General features: G+C 39.5%; 1 pseudogene; it reads left to right on the top strand.

Annotated features, from left to right (window-relative positions):
* The window catches only part of LOC101692036, a 46,653-nt pseudogene extending 39,893 nt beyond the window's left edge, over positions 1–6,760 (top strand).
* Positions 6,761–15,555: the final 8,795 nt, after the last annotated feature.

Genomic DNA, 15,555 nt, shown 5'->3' with positions numbered 1-15,555 from the left:
TTAGTATTTGTCAGAACTAGAGTTCAGAATGACAATTATCAAGGTACTAACTCAGAAAAAGCATGGAAGATATTAGAGAATCCCTTTCTGGAGAAATAAAATCCCTTTCTGGAAAAATGAAAGAACTAAAATCTAACCAAGTTGAAATAGAAAAAGCTATTAATGAAGTGCAATAAAAAATGGATGCTCTCACTGTTAGGATAAAAGAGGCAGAAGACAGAATTAGTGATATAGAAGACCAAATGGCAGAGAATAAAGAAGCTGAGCAAAAGAGAGACAAACCACTACTGGACCACAAGGGGAGAATTCGAGAGGTAAGTGATACCGTAAGATAAAACAATATTAAATAATTGGGATCCCAGAAGAAGAAGAAGAGAGAGGGGGACAGAAGATATATTGGAGCAATTATAGCAGAGAATTTCCCTAATTTGGTGAAGGGAACAAGTATCAAAATCCAGGAGGCACAGAGAACCCCCTTAGAATCAATAAAATGGGTCCAAACCCCATCATCTAATAGTAAAACTTACAAGTCTCAGTGGCAAAGAGAAAATCCTGAAAGCAGCTTGGGACAAGAGGTCTGTAACATACAATGGTAGAAATATTAGATTGGCAGCAGACTTATCCACTAACCTGGCAGGCCAGAAAGGACTGGCATGATATATTCAGAACACTAAATGAGAAAAATATGCAGGACTATATTGAGCTGGGCTATCACTGAAAATAGAGAGATAAAAGCTTCCAGGACAAACAAAAACTAAAGGAATTTCCAAACACCCAAGACAGCCCTATAGGAAATATTGAAAGCAGTCCTCCAAGGAAAGAGAGAGCCTAAAAGTAGCAGACCAGAAAGGAAGAGACAATATACAGTAATAGTCACCTTACAGGCAATACAATGACACTAAATTCCTGTCTTTCAAAAGTTACCCTGAATGTAAATGGGCTAAAGGCCCCATTTAGACACAAGGTATCAGAATGGATAAAAAAAACAAGACCCATCAATATGCTGTCTGCAAGAAACTCATTTTAGACCTAGATTTAAAGTGAGGAGATGAAAAACTATTTATCATGCTAATGGACGTCAAAAGAAAGTTGGGGTGGCAATCCTTATATCAGATCAATTAGATTTTAAGCCAAAGACCATAATAAGAGATGAGGAAGGACAGTATATCATACTTAAAGGGTATATCCAACAAGAAGATCTAACAATTTTAAATATCTATGCCCCTGACATGGGAGCAGCCAACTATATAAACCAATTAATAACAAAATCAAAGAAACACATCAACAATAATACAATAAATAATAAGGGACTTTAACACTGCCCTCACTGAAATGGACAGAATATCTAAGCAAAAGATCAACAAGGAAATAAAGGCTTTAAATGACACACAAGGCCAGATGGACATCACAGATATATTTAGGACATTCCATCCCAAAACAACATTCTTCTCTAGTGCACATGGAACATTCTCCAGAATAGATCACATCCTGGGTCACAAATCAGTTCTCAACCGATACCAAAAGATTAGGATCATTCCCAGCATATTTTCAGACCACAACAATCTGAAACTTGAACTCAATCACAAGAGGAAAGTTGGAAAGAACTCAAATACCTGGAGGCTAAAGAGCATCCTACTAAAGAATGAATGGGTCAACTGGGAAATTAAAGAAGAATTTAAAAAAATCATGGAAATAAATGAAAATTAAAACACAACTGTTCAAAATTTGGGGCCATGGCAAAGGCTGAGAGGAAAGTATATAGCAATACAAGCCTTTCTCAAGAAACAAAAAAAGGGGGCACCTGGGTGGCTCAGTGGGTTAAAGCCTCTGCCTTCAGCTCAGGTCATGATCCCAGGGTCCTGGGATCGAGCCCCACATTGGGCTCTCTGCTCCGTGGGGAGCCTGCTTTCTCCTCTCTCTCTGCCTGCTTGTGATCTCTGTCTGTCAAATAAATAATAAATAAATAAATAAAATCTAAAAAAAAAAAAAGAAGAAGAAAAGAAACAAGAAATGTCTCAAGTATACAACCTAACCCTACACCTAAAGGAGCTGAAGAAAGAACAGCAAAGAAACCCTAAACCTAGCAGGAGAAGAGAAATCATAAAAATCAGAGCAGAAATCAATGAAATCAAAACCAAAAGAACAGTAGAACAAATCAATGAAACAAGGAGTTGGGTTGTTTAAGAGAATTAATAAGATTGATAAACCCCTGGCCAGACTTATCAAAAATAAATGAGAAAAGACCCAAATTAATAAAATCATGGATGAAAAAGGAGAGATCACAACCAACACCAAAGAAATACAAACCTTTATAAGAACATTTACGAGCAACTGTACACCAGCAAATTTGACAATCTGGAAGAACTGGATGCATTCCTAGAGACATACAAACTGCCAAAACTGAACCAGGATGAAATGGGAAACCTGAACAGAACCATAGCCAGTAAGGAGATTGAAACAGTCATCAAATTCCCCCAACAAACAAGAACCCAGGGCCAGACGGATTCCCAGGGGAGTTTTACCAAACATTTAAAGAAGAATTTATACCTATTCTTCTGAAACTGTTTAAAAAAATAGAAATGGAAGGAAATCTTCCTAATTCGTTTTATAAGGCCAGCATTTTATAAGGCCCAAAATCAGACAAAGACCCCATCAAAAAGGAGAATTACAGACCAATATCCTTGATGGACATGCAAAAATTCTCACCAAAATTCTAGCCAATAGGATCCAACAGTACATTAAAAGGATTATTCACCACAACCAATTGGGATTTATTCCTGGGCTGCAAGTTTGGTTCAACATCTGCAAATCAATCAATGTGATACACTACATTAATGCAAGAAAAAACAACAACCATATGATACTTTCAATAGATGCTGAAAAAGCATTTGACAAAGTACAGCATCCTTTCTTGATCAAAACTCTTCACAGTGTAGGGATAGAGGGTACATACCTCAATATCATCAAAGCCATCTATGAAAAACCCACAGTGAATATCATTCTCAATGGGGGAAAAACTGAGGGCTATTTCCCTAAGGTCTGGAACATGGCAGGGCTGTCCACTGTCACCACTGCTATTCGACATAGTACTAGAAGTCTTAGCCTCAGCAATCAGACAACAAAAAGAAATTAAAGTCATCCGAATTGGCAAAGAAGTCAAACTCTCACTCTTTGCAGATGATATGATACTTTATGTGGAAAACCCAAAAGACTTCACTCCCAAACTCCTAGAACTCATACAGGAATTTAGTAAATTGTCAGAATATAAAATCAGTGCACAGAAATCAGTTGCATTTCTATATACCAACAGCAAGACAGAAGAAAGAGAAATTAAGGAGTCAATCCCATTTACAATTGCACCTGAAACCATAAGATACCTAGGAATAAACGTAAAGAGGCAAAGAATCTCTACTCAGAAAACTATAAAGTACCCATGAAAGAAATTGAGGAAGACACAAAGAAATGGAGAAACATTCCATGCTCATGGATTGGAAGAATAAATATTGTGAAAATATCTAGGCTACCTAAAGCAATCTACACATTTAACACAATTCCTATCAAAATACCATTCATTTTTTTCAAAGAAATGGAACACTTACTCCTAAAATTTATATGGAACCAGGAAAGACCCCAAATAGCCAGAAGAATGTTGAAAAAGAAAACCAAAGTTGGCGGTGTCACAATTCCAGACTTCAAGTTCTATTATAAAGCTGTAATCATCAAGACAGTATCATACTAGCACAAACGTAGACACTTAGATAAGTAGAACAGAATAGAGAGACCTGAAACAGACCCTCAACACTATGGTCAACTAATTCTCAACAAAGTAGGAAAGAATGTCCAATGGAAAAAAGACAGTCTCTTTAACAAATAGTGTTGGGAATATTGAACAGCCACATGCAGAAGAATGAAATTGGACCATTTCCTTATACCACACACAAAAATAGACTCAAAATGGATGAAAGGCCTCAATGTGAGAAAGGAATCCAACAAAATCCTTGAGGAGAACACAGGCAGCAACCTCTTCGACCTCAGCCATAGCAACTTCTTCCTAGAAATATCTCCAAAGTCAAGGGAAACAAGGGCCAAAATGAACTACTGGGACTTCATCAAGATCAAAAGCTTTTGAAAATCAAAAAACAAACAAACAAACAAAAACAAAAAAACAAACAAAAAACAAAAACAAAACAAAAAGACAACTGACAGAATGGGAGAAAATATTTGCAAATGACATATCAGATAAAGGGCTAGTATCCAAAATCTATAAAGAACTTATCAAACTCAACACCCAAAGAACAAATAATCCAATCAAGAAACGGGAAGAAGACATAAACAGACATTTCTGCAAAGAAGACATCCAGATGGCCAAGACACACATGAAAAAGTGCTCAGTATCACTCGGCATCAGGGAAATACAAATCAAAACCACCATGAGATACCACCTCACACCAGTCAGAATGGCTAAAATTAACAAGTCAGGGAACGACAGATGTTGGATGGGATGCGGAGAAAGGGGAACCCTCCTACATTGTTGGTGGGAATGCAAGCTGGTGCAGCCATTCTGGAAAACAGCATGGAGGTTCCTCAAAAAGTTAAAAATAGAGCTACCTTATGACCCAGCAATCACACTACGGGGTATTTACTGTAAAGATACAAATGTAGTGATCTGAAGAGGCATGTGCACCTGAATGTTTGTAGCAACAATGTCCGCAATAGCCAAACTATGGAAAGAACCTAGATGTCCATGAACTGATGAATGGATAAAGAAGAAGTGGTATATATGTACAATGGAATACTATGCAGCCATGAAAATACTCCGAAGTCTTGCCATTTGTGGCAATGTGGATGGGACTTGAGTTTATCATGCTAAGTGAAATAAGTTAATCAGAGAAAGACATTTATCATATGATCGCTCTGATGTGAGGAATTTGAGAGGCAGGGCAGGGGGTCATGGGGCAACTAGAAGGAACAAATGAAACAAGATGGGACTGGGGAAGGAGAAAAACTGTAAGAGACTCTTAATCTCATGAAACCAACTGAATGTTGCTGTGGGGGCAATGGGTAGGGATAGGGTGGCTGGGTTATGGACGTTAGGGGAGTTATGTGCTATGGTGAGTGCTGTGAAATGTGTAAGCCTGATGATTCACAGACCTGTACCCCTGGAGCAAATAATATGTTTGTTATATGTTAATTAAATGTTAATTTTTTTTTTTAAAGATATTTGAGGTTTGGAGCATGAGGCACCCAGGGCCCGAGATGCCGCAGACCCAGGACCTGGAGCAGCTCGGAGGTGGTGAATAATAGCTCTTCATTCTGCTATAAAAAATGGCCTCCAATAAGACTACATTGCAAAATATGGGAAAGAAACAGAATGGAAAAAGTAAAAATGTAGAAGAGGCAGAGCCTGAAGAATTTATGGTGGAAAAAGGACCGGACCAACATGTAGTGAATGGGAAGGTGGATTATTTCCTAAAGTGGTTGGGATTTACAGATGCTGACAATGCTTGGGAGCCTGAAGAAAATTTAGATTGTCCAGAGTTCATTGAAGCATTTCTTAATTCTCAAAAAGCTGGTAAAGAAAAAAATGGTAAAAAAGAAAATCTCTATCTGACAGTGAATCTGATGATAGCAAATCAAAGAACAGAGATGCTGCTGATATCAAAAGGCTTTGCCAGAGGTCTTGATCCTGAGTGAATAACTGGTGCCACAGACAGAGAGAAATTAATGTTTCTCATGAAATGGAAAGAGTCAGATGATGCACACTTGGTGCTGGCAAAAGAGGCAAATATGAAGTGTCCTCAGATTGTAATTGCTTTTTGTGAAGAGAGATTCACTTGCCATTCTTGTCCAGAAGATGATATATATCTATATGTATACCTATATCTATCTATCTATAATCTGGGTCTTTGTTTTTTGATTTATTAGTGTGAAGAAATAACATTCTAATGAAAATCAAGTTTGATATCTTTGTTTTGAAGTAGTATTGGGGGAGTTGTTGGTGTTTTTGCATATATAGCATTGGTTACTTTGAACAAATAAGAGCTTTCTGTAGTTGCTTCCTTTATCAGAAAAGAATATTTGAGACCATGGTATACTATCCCCCTGCATTAGAAAACACCTTCTCTAAATGTTGGGGGAAATCTTCAGTCATTACTCAGTCAGAATTTGTGTTTAACTCCTATATGCCTAAGGACCATTCTGGGTTCTTTATTTATTTAGGGTTTTTTTGTATGTATACTTAAAATACATATTTAAGTGGTTTTTGGTTTTTGCTTTTAACATTCACCAAAACAAAACCAGCATTTTATAACCATGGATAAGCCCATGGTCCAGGAAGCTATCATTTTCAGCTATTTAAGAAATAAATCACTTAAATTTAAACTGGTTTTTCCTGAAGCCTTAATCTTTCAAATTTTGTAATTAATTGGACAATTTAAATATAATGTAAATAATTTAAATTGGATAATTTAAAAACAGCCATATCAGCATCCATATCCTTATCTACAGTCATATAAATGCAAGTGTATTTAAAGATCCCTGAAAGGAAAATTTTATCACCACCAACAACCTCCCCACCCAAATGACAAAACTAGACTGGTCATGTGTTTTAATTAGGTAAGCAAAACTTTAGTTAAATGGACATTTAAAGGTTCCTTCTAGTGAACCATTCCTTTGCAAGAAGGTGAAATCTCGGGGCACCTCGGTGGCTCAGAGGGTTGACCCTTGCCTTCAACTCAAGTCATGGTCTCAGGGTCCTGAGATGGAGCTCTATGTTGGGCTCTCTGTCCTGCGGGGAGCCTGTTTCTCCCTATCTTTCTGCCTGCCTTTCTGCCTGCTTGTGATATCTCTCTCTGTGTCAAATAAATAAATAAAATCTTAAAAAAATAAAGTTGAAATCTCTGAGCTGTATTGACTAAAACCTCATGATTCATGAACTAAGACTTTGTTCATGGAAACTAATCATAATCAGATGGTTAGAGATGTTGGCAGTTTAGCACCTGCTGGAATAAATGGGTGGACAGACTTCTGTAATCCAAATTCTTAACCTGCATATTTTTTCTTTACCCCAATTCATTCTTGACATGTAGGCTCAATCTTTTCAGTATTTGGGTTACTTACTGGTTCAGCAGAAACCAGGAAAAACAATAACTTTGTAATCAAAATAGTATCCAACTGTATATTGTTTACTTTATTGTAAATACTGGTAAACAGTGGTCAATAAGTAGTTTTATATTCCTTTAAAATATGTGAAGAATGAAAAAAGCAATAAATGAGTAAATGAAAAAAAAACATAGCAACACCTATAAGGGTGTAGTAGGAACTCAAATTTTTGTCATTTAAATAAATTTCTCTTGTCCTCATTCTGAACTTGGTCATCTCTTTCAGATTCTTCATAAATGCTAACATTCATTATGGTGATTATAAAAGAACTTTGTGCCTCAGAAAAAGCCTTATTGATCATACCTATAAAATTTAATTAATTAATTAAAAGTGAATAGCATGCAATTAAAGTGAATTCCATACTCTCTCATTTATGTCTTGGAGAAGATTACAGATTGTCTATCACATAGTATGGGCAAATGGCAAATGGTGTGAATATCAGCCAAATCCCAAAGAAAAAAATCAGTCTACTCGGAATGTAAAGCAATTTTGTAAGGGTTTTGCATTTCCTACTTCCCCATGGCCTTACACAAGCAATGACTTCAGTTTCCGGTGGATGTCAAAGATGATGGCTTGTTAGGCAACAAACAATTCTAGTATTAGAGCTATGAGTTAGTGTGTTGACAGCTACCACCAGTATAACCTTCTCCGGATCAAACAGCTTGCAAGTTGACATCTCTATGCTGTTCTCATTACAGTTTAAGCACAGCTGGACAAAACTCTTTGTTTTGCCCCAAAGAGAATTCTGCAGTTGTGCAGCAGGGACAAGAGGAGCTCCTGAGTCCTCAGGGATGCTTGTCACTGCTGAACTGAGAGCAGCGTCTAATCCTAGGCATTATGCTGCATGACCTCCTGAGCAAAGTCTGGGGAAGAGGTCAGGATTGACCAAGTCCATTCCTGCCTTGCAGCAGATTTCTGCGCAACCAAAAAGGAACAATTAACAGGTTTGTATCAGCAAAATTAAGTCATTGAAAGCATCTCCATTTAGTAATGAAATGGTTTTATAAGGATTTAAATTTTTCATTTAGCTCCTCAGCCATTTACTTTTTATTTTTTAAAAAAAGATTTATTTATTTATTTGAGAGAAAGAGAGAGAGACACCCTGATCTTGAGGGGCAGAGGGACCAGGTGAGAGCATCATCTCAAGCAGGCTCCACACTGTGTGCAGAGTGTGACATGGGGCTCCATCTCACAACCCTGAGATCATGACCTGAGCCAAAATAAAGAGTCAGATGCTTAACCAACTACACCACGCAGGTGCCCTTCTTCTACTTCTTCTTCTTCTTCTTTTTTTTTTTTTTTACAATTTTTTAATTCTTATGTAATCTCTGCATGCAATGTGGGACTCACACTCACAACCCTGAGACCAAGAGTCTCATGCACCACCAACTGAGCCCACCAGGTGCCCCCTCACCCATTTTCTGATGGCTTTCCTCTTCTATCATCGCCAAAGCTGTTTTTTGTTTGTTTTCTTTTTAATTTTTTTTTTAGATTTTATTTATTTATTTGATAGACAGAGATCACAAGTAGGCAGAGAGTCAGGCAGAGAGAGAGGGGGAAGCAGGCTCCCTGCTGAGCAGAGCGCCCGATGTGGGGCTCGATCCCAGGACCCTGGGATCATGACCCAAGCTGAAGGCAGAGGCTTTAATCCACTGAGCCACCCAGGTGCCCCTGTTTGTTTTATTTTTAACTGTAGTAAAATATACACAACATAAGATTTCCCATCTTAACCAGTATACAGTTCAGTCGTACTAAATAGATTTGCATTGTTTTGCCACCAACCTCCAGAACTCATTCATCATGTAGAATAGAAACTCTGTACTCATTGAACACAGCTCCCTGGTCTTGGCTCCCTCACCTGCCCCTGGCAACTCCATGTTACTTTCCATCTTTATGAATTTGACTGCTTCATATAAGTGGAATCATACAGTATTTGTCTTTTTGTGACTGCCTGATGTCCTCAAGCTTCATCCATATTGTAATATGTGTCAGAATTTCTTGCTGAAATTTTTTTAAGGCTGAATAATATTCCATTGTGCATATACACCACATTGCCTTTACCCGTTCACCCCTTGATGGACACTTGGATGGCTTCCACCTTTCGAATATTGTGAATAGTGCTGTTGTGAACATGTGTGCACATGTATCTCTTTAAGCTCCTGCTTTCAACTCTTTGGGGTATATATCCAGAAATCGAGTTGCTCAATCAGACAATAATTCTATTTTTAATTTTTTGAAGACTGCTGTACTGCTTTCCACAGCAGCTGCATCGTTTTCCATTTTCATCAGCTGTGCACAAGGGCTCCCATTTCCCCACAGTCTCACTGACACTTGTTATTTTCTGTTTTTCTGGTAGTAGCCATTATGGACTGAATTATGTCCTCCCAAAATTGATATGTTCGGGCGCCTATATGGCTCCATCAGTTAAGCTCTGCCTTCAGCTCAGGTCATGATCCCAGGGTCCTGGGATTGAGTCCCACATTGGGCTCCTTGCTCTGCCCCTCCCCCAACTTGAGCATTCTCTCACTCTCTTCTCCCCCCTCCCTGGGGGGGGGGTGGATTTTTAAAGAGAGTCTTTAAAAAAAATTCATATGTTCAAATTCCAATCCCCAGTAAATCACCATGTAACCATATTTTTAGATAAGGCCTTTAAGGGGTAATTAAATTAAAATGAGGTCACAAGGGTTAGCCCTAATCCGATCTGCCTAGTGTCCTTATAAGAAGAGATTAGGTTATCCGGAGAGAAACCAGGGGTATGTGCACACAGAGGAAGGGCCACGTGAGCACACAGGGGAAAGGCTGTCACCTGCAAGCCAAGGGGAGAGTCTGGCTTTAGAAGAAACGAAACATCTAGCTTCCAGAACCATGTGAAAATATGTTTCTGCTGTCTAAGTCCCCCAGGCTGTGGCATTTGGTTGCTGTAGCCCCAGCAAGCTAACCCAGTCATCTTCCTGAAAGGTGTGAGGTGGTAGCTCATTGCAGTTTTGTTTTGTTTTTAAAGATTTTTATTTATTTGACAGAGAGAGAGAGAGACAGCGAGAGAGGGAACAAAGTAGGGGCAGGGGAAGTGGGAGAGGAAGAAGCAGGCTTCCTGCCTAACAGAACCCTGGATTATGACCTGAGTTTAAGGCAGATGCTTAATGACTGAGACACCCAGGCGCCTGCTCATTGCAGGTTTTTTGTTTTTTTTTTTAAAGATTTTATTTATTTATTTGACAGAGAGAGATCACAAGTAGGCTAGAGAGGCAGACAGAGAGAGAGGAAGAGCCCAATGTGGGGCTCGATCCCAGGACTCTGGGATCATGACCTAAGCTGAAAGCAGAGGCTTTAATGCACTGAGCCACCCAGGCGCCCCTCATTGCAGTTTTGATTTACATGTCCTTAATACTTGCAGCATCTTTTCATGTGCTTCTTGGCCATTTGTCTATATTTTGAGAAATACCTATTCAAGACCTATTCAAGACCTTTGCCCATTTTCTAAATTGACTTGGTTTCTTTGTTGTTGAGTTGTAGGAGTTCTTTATGTATTCTGGATGTCAATTCCTTATCAAATACATGACTTGCAAATATTCTCTCCCATATGTCATGTGGATTGCCCTTTGAGGCACAGAAATGGCAGGAATGGAAAAAGAAAATGACAACAGTGCCCACCAGAACTTATTTTTCAGCAATGCCATTTGTTACCTGTTGCAAGAGTGTTTCCCTACGTTGAGCCTCATCCAGGAAACTGACCTATGAGAAGCCCTGTTACTACAGTACAGTGGGTGGCAGTTTCCTAATAAGTTAAATACATGCACTGTGTGATACATAGTTTCACTTAATGATAGGATTAGAAAGGAAATAAGAACAGAGGCTACTGGGGAGGATCTCTAAGCCAGGAGTTAGGAAATACTGACTCTGGCCAGCTCTGTCACCAATATAAGTGACAGTTCAGAGGTGCTCCTAGGCCCCATTCACCTCTGCCAGCTCATTTAGCAAGCAGGGGCCATGATTTTGGTCTCACCAGGGCTTCTAGAAGCCTCAGCTGAATGAATGAGGGCATGTGACTATAAAAGAGTGTCTTACAGAAAGTCGGGCTCCGGAAACGAAAAGACAGTCTAAAGGCTGCTGTGCAGGGAGGCAAAGACAATCTGCCATCAGGTCACCCAGGAGAAGAGCAAATGAAGGTAGAGTTCCTAAGTCTCTAGGGCAAAGCCAGAGCAGATCTCCTGAAAAGCCCATACGAAGAGCAGATACCCTTTGGGGGCATTCCTTAGCCACAACTCCGGGTGTGAAATGAACCAGTAAAAACACCAAGACAGTTCAGACATGCTCTTAATTAGATCCCTGGTTCATTGTTACTCAAAGCAGCATCCAGGAACTAACGATCTAGCATCACCTATGAGGTGGTTAGAAATGCAGAATCCTAGCTCCATCCCAGAACTGTTGAATCCAGCTCTGCGTTTTTAACCAGATTTCTGGTTGATTCTCACACTCATTAAATTTTAAAAAGCATTATCAGTGAATCATTTGTATTACCACATGCTTCCTGGCTGTTTATGAGCACCGTGGCTCAGAGGTTTTCAACAGGGAGAGGTACAACTCCCTTAGACACATTGGGAAGGTTGTGGGGGCATTTTGTTGTCACAATGACTGTAGGGGTGACTGGCATTTAGTGGACAAGTGCCAGGGATGATGAACATCCCACAATGTGTAGAATGCCCTCTCAGAGCAAAGAATTGTCCCACCCAAATGCCAGTGGTATTCCTAATGAGAAACATGTTGGCTATTTCTTAATCTGTAAAATAAGCCATTGGACTAAATGGATTCCAGTGTTTTCTCCCAGCTCCAAGAATCTTCTGTTCTACCACTGTCTTCACGCTGATTTAGAAAGTTCTCAGCGCTGTCTTCCGCTCCCTCTCATTATGCCTGCTATTAGCCCATGTCATTTTCACTTAGACAATCCAATGGAGCTAGTCACAGAGATTAACCTTAATGAGCATAAATTCATATCATGCCCTCTTGCATATAACTTGCCCATTCTGGTGAGAATTCAAAGAGCCCTTTCAGTCAACTTAAAGTATTTGTCACTGTGATGCTGGTAACACCACAAAGTCTGGAAACATTATGGTCAGCAGTTCATAGTTCAAGGCCACCATTGCCGTGTCAGAGTTGAGCTCAAGCGGCTCTCCCCACTCTCACAACCTCTGCCCTGTTTGGATTAACTGCCAGTTGTGCCGGGAAGGCATGGGAGTAGTGACACAGCCCGAGAGGCATTGCTCCAACAGCTGTTTAACATTGTCTCCAAAGGGAGAGCTCAGGCGGCTGACACGTGGAGGGTCACAAATAGGGCGTGGGGACCCTGACCACGCCAAGAGTTTTCGGACTCCGCGGGCCTGCTGGAAGAGATTCGGTAAGATGGGAACTGGGAGAATCACAAGAGGATCTGAGTCAACAGTTGAGTTTCTCTTGAGTGTAATGTCTCTTTTGAAAATGAAAATGTGAACTTGCTCCTATTTACCTCTTCGTCCTCGAAGGCAAGTATCTGTTAAAAACTATGAACTTCCTGGATGAAAGATAGTGTGTTCCTCTAAAGCACTGTCAGTATTTGCCGTCATGCTGCACGCGACACACCACAGGTGCAAGGGTTAAGAAATTAATGTTCTTTCCATCACTATAGCTCAAGGGAAAAGCAATACCCTAGAGATGACTTTTCCCTGGTGTTATTTGTTCCGGGGTTCTATGGAGCAGTATCTGCCAGCGGGCTCACCACGTTACCTTCTCGTTTCAAAAATTAATGGCATGACTGGGGCTCCTGGGTGGCTCAGTTAGGCAGCTGCCTTCGGCTCAGGTCATGATCCCAGAGTCCTGGGTCAAGCCCCCCAGTGGGCTCCCTGCTCGGGAGGGGGCCTGCTTCTCCCTCTCCCTTTCCTGTTCCCTCTGCTTGTGCTCTCTTTCTCTGTCAGCCAAATAAATAAATAAAAAATCTTCAGAAAAGAAAATTAATGGCATGATTGACAAGCACAGCCTTCTGACTGTTGGTGTGCATGTGCCTTCTCTGTGTATACAGGTCAGTGGCTGGCCATTGAGATACACCAGCAAGAGACACAGTGCTGAAGTCTGTGGCTTACTCTGAGTCAGTCACTAGTGAACTAATCATGCTCCAATCTAGCCCTGATCAGCAGTATAAGAGACATTTTGTTGTTGTTACGTTTTTAAAGATTTTACCTATTTTTTTTGCCAAAGAGAGAAAGAGAGCAAGAGACTACAAGCATGGGAAGCAGCAGGCAGAGGGAAAAGCAGACTCCTCCGTGAGCAAGGAGCTCAATGCGGGACTCAATCCCAGGACCCTGGGATCATGACCTGAGCTGCAGGCAGATACTTAATCTACTGAGCCACTCAGGTGTCACAAGTAAAAGAGGAGTTCTACTGGTGTGATTAGGAAAAGCAATTGGTTGCTAAAGGCAGTTCAAAATCATAAAAACATGTCTCCTCATTTTATTTTATCATAAAATATATAAATGCACATGACTTGTCAGCCCTTACTGAAATCTGTTCTTTGAATCTGCTGATGTGAGGGATACCAGGACCACAGATTTACATAAACAACACGCATACTGCATTTTTCACACTGTCCACTCTCAGTTGCTTGAAAGTGGAATGAGAACTAAAGCCACTTCTGAAACACCCTTGGTGCAGATTCTGGACTTTTAGTGTTTTCTAATCTATTATAATTGTTTTGTCAAGTATTTTCACATTTTTAAAACTATTGAATCTTTCCAGGAATGGACAGTTGAGTTTTCACAGTAACTTCTTTTCACTTTTGTACTTATTAGTTTGCAGATTAAATAATATAATTAAAATAACAGGTTCAACAGGTATTAACAAGTTTGGGAATCAACACAAATTTTTTTTTAAGGTTTAAAAAAAATTTTACTTATCTGACACAAAGAGAGAGCATGCACAAACAGGGGGAGCAGCAGAGGGAGAAGCAGTCTCCCCACTGAGCAGAGAGCCTGACTCGGGGCTCTGACATGCTTAATTGACTGAGCCACCCAGGTGCCCCCAACACAACTGACTCTTAAGACGCTCACCATTCACCACATGAGAATAGAAGTGTGGGGCCTATTAGTGAGTAGGCTTCTAGCCATGAGCGTCTAGCCATGAGTTGTCAGGTCATAAGTATGTACATCTTTTACAAAGGGAATGGAAAGGACCAATTTACCCCCTTAAAATTTGTGAAAGGCCTAACCCCCATAGGACTGCATGTCGAGTAAGGAAGTAATTAAAAGTTAAATGAGGTCTTAAGGATGGGGCCCTGATCTGAAAGAATTAGCATCCTTTTGAGAAGAGAAGCTAGAGCTTACTGTCTCTCCATGATGCAAGGGCACAGCAAGAAAGTGGCCATCCACAAGCCAAGAGGAGGGCCCTCACCAGAAGCTGACCCTGTGGACCTCAGTGCAGGACTCCCAGCCTCCAGAAGTGTGGGATAATAAATTTCTATTGTTCAAGTCACCAACGTCTGTGGTGTTTTGTTTAAGCCACCCAGTCTTTGGTATTTTGTTACGGAAGACTGAACAGAATAATGTACTATCCCTTTATACTTAACGTTATGTCTTTGGTTCTAAGGAACACTTAACAGCAAAGTTCATTGGAGAAGTACAAATTATTACCATTTCTGGAGAACTGACTTTAAGTGCAGAGCCTAAGCTAATGGATCCTGATAAACATTATATTCAATTTTATTTCAGGCAAATATTGGAAAGGATTTACAGGCCTAATTCTCATAGTGAACTATTGAATGGAGCTACTTAATCAGTTCCTGGATTTCTCACTAAAAAATAATCAGGGAGTCCTTTATATGTTAAACATCTTTTCTTCCTATAGGATCTGTCAGCAAGAATGTCAGGGTGTTATTATAGTTATATGATATATTTACATTACATAATTAGTATATATAATTATAAAAGTGGCATATTATATAATAACATATTATCATATAATATAGCTATAATATAGTAATAGCACATACATATGGGTATACTAAGTCTATACTATATGTAGTTGACTCTTGAACAGCATGGAGGTCAGGGGTGTTCATCCCCATGTAGTTGAAAATCTGCGTGTAACTTTTGACTCCTTCGAAACTTAAGTACTAATAATCTACTGTTGATTGGAAGCATTATGAATAACATAAAACATCAAATAACACATATTTGTATGTTATATGTATTATATACTGTATTCTTATAATAAAGCTAGAGGAAATATTAAAAGAAAACCATTAAAAAGAGAAACCATGTTTAAAGTACTATAATATATTTATTGGAAAAAATTTGCACATAAGTGGACTCATGCAGTTCAAATCCATGTTGTTCAAGAGCCAACTGTATATATACATTGATATCATATATT

The sequence above is a fragment of the Mustela putorius genome, unplaced genomic scaffold (assembly GCF_011764305.1).
Source record: "Mustela putorius furo isolate JIRA1106 unplaced genomic scaffold, ASM1176430v1.1 tig00000166_pilon_pilon_pilon, whole genome shotgun sequence".
In the NCBI taxonomy this organism is placed as follows: domain Eukaryota; kingdom Metazoa; phylum Chordata; class Mammalia; order Carnivora; family Mustelidae; genus Mustela; species Mustela putorius.
Note: the sequence above shows the minus strand (reverse complement) of the source record. Positions and strands in the feature narration are given on the sequence as shown.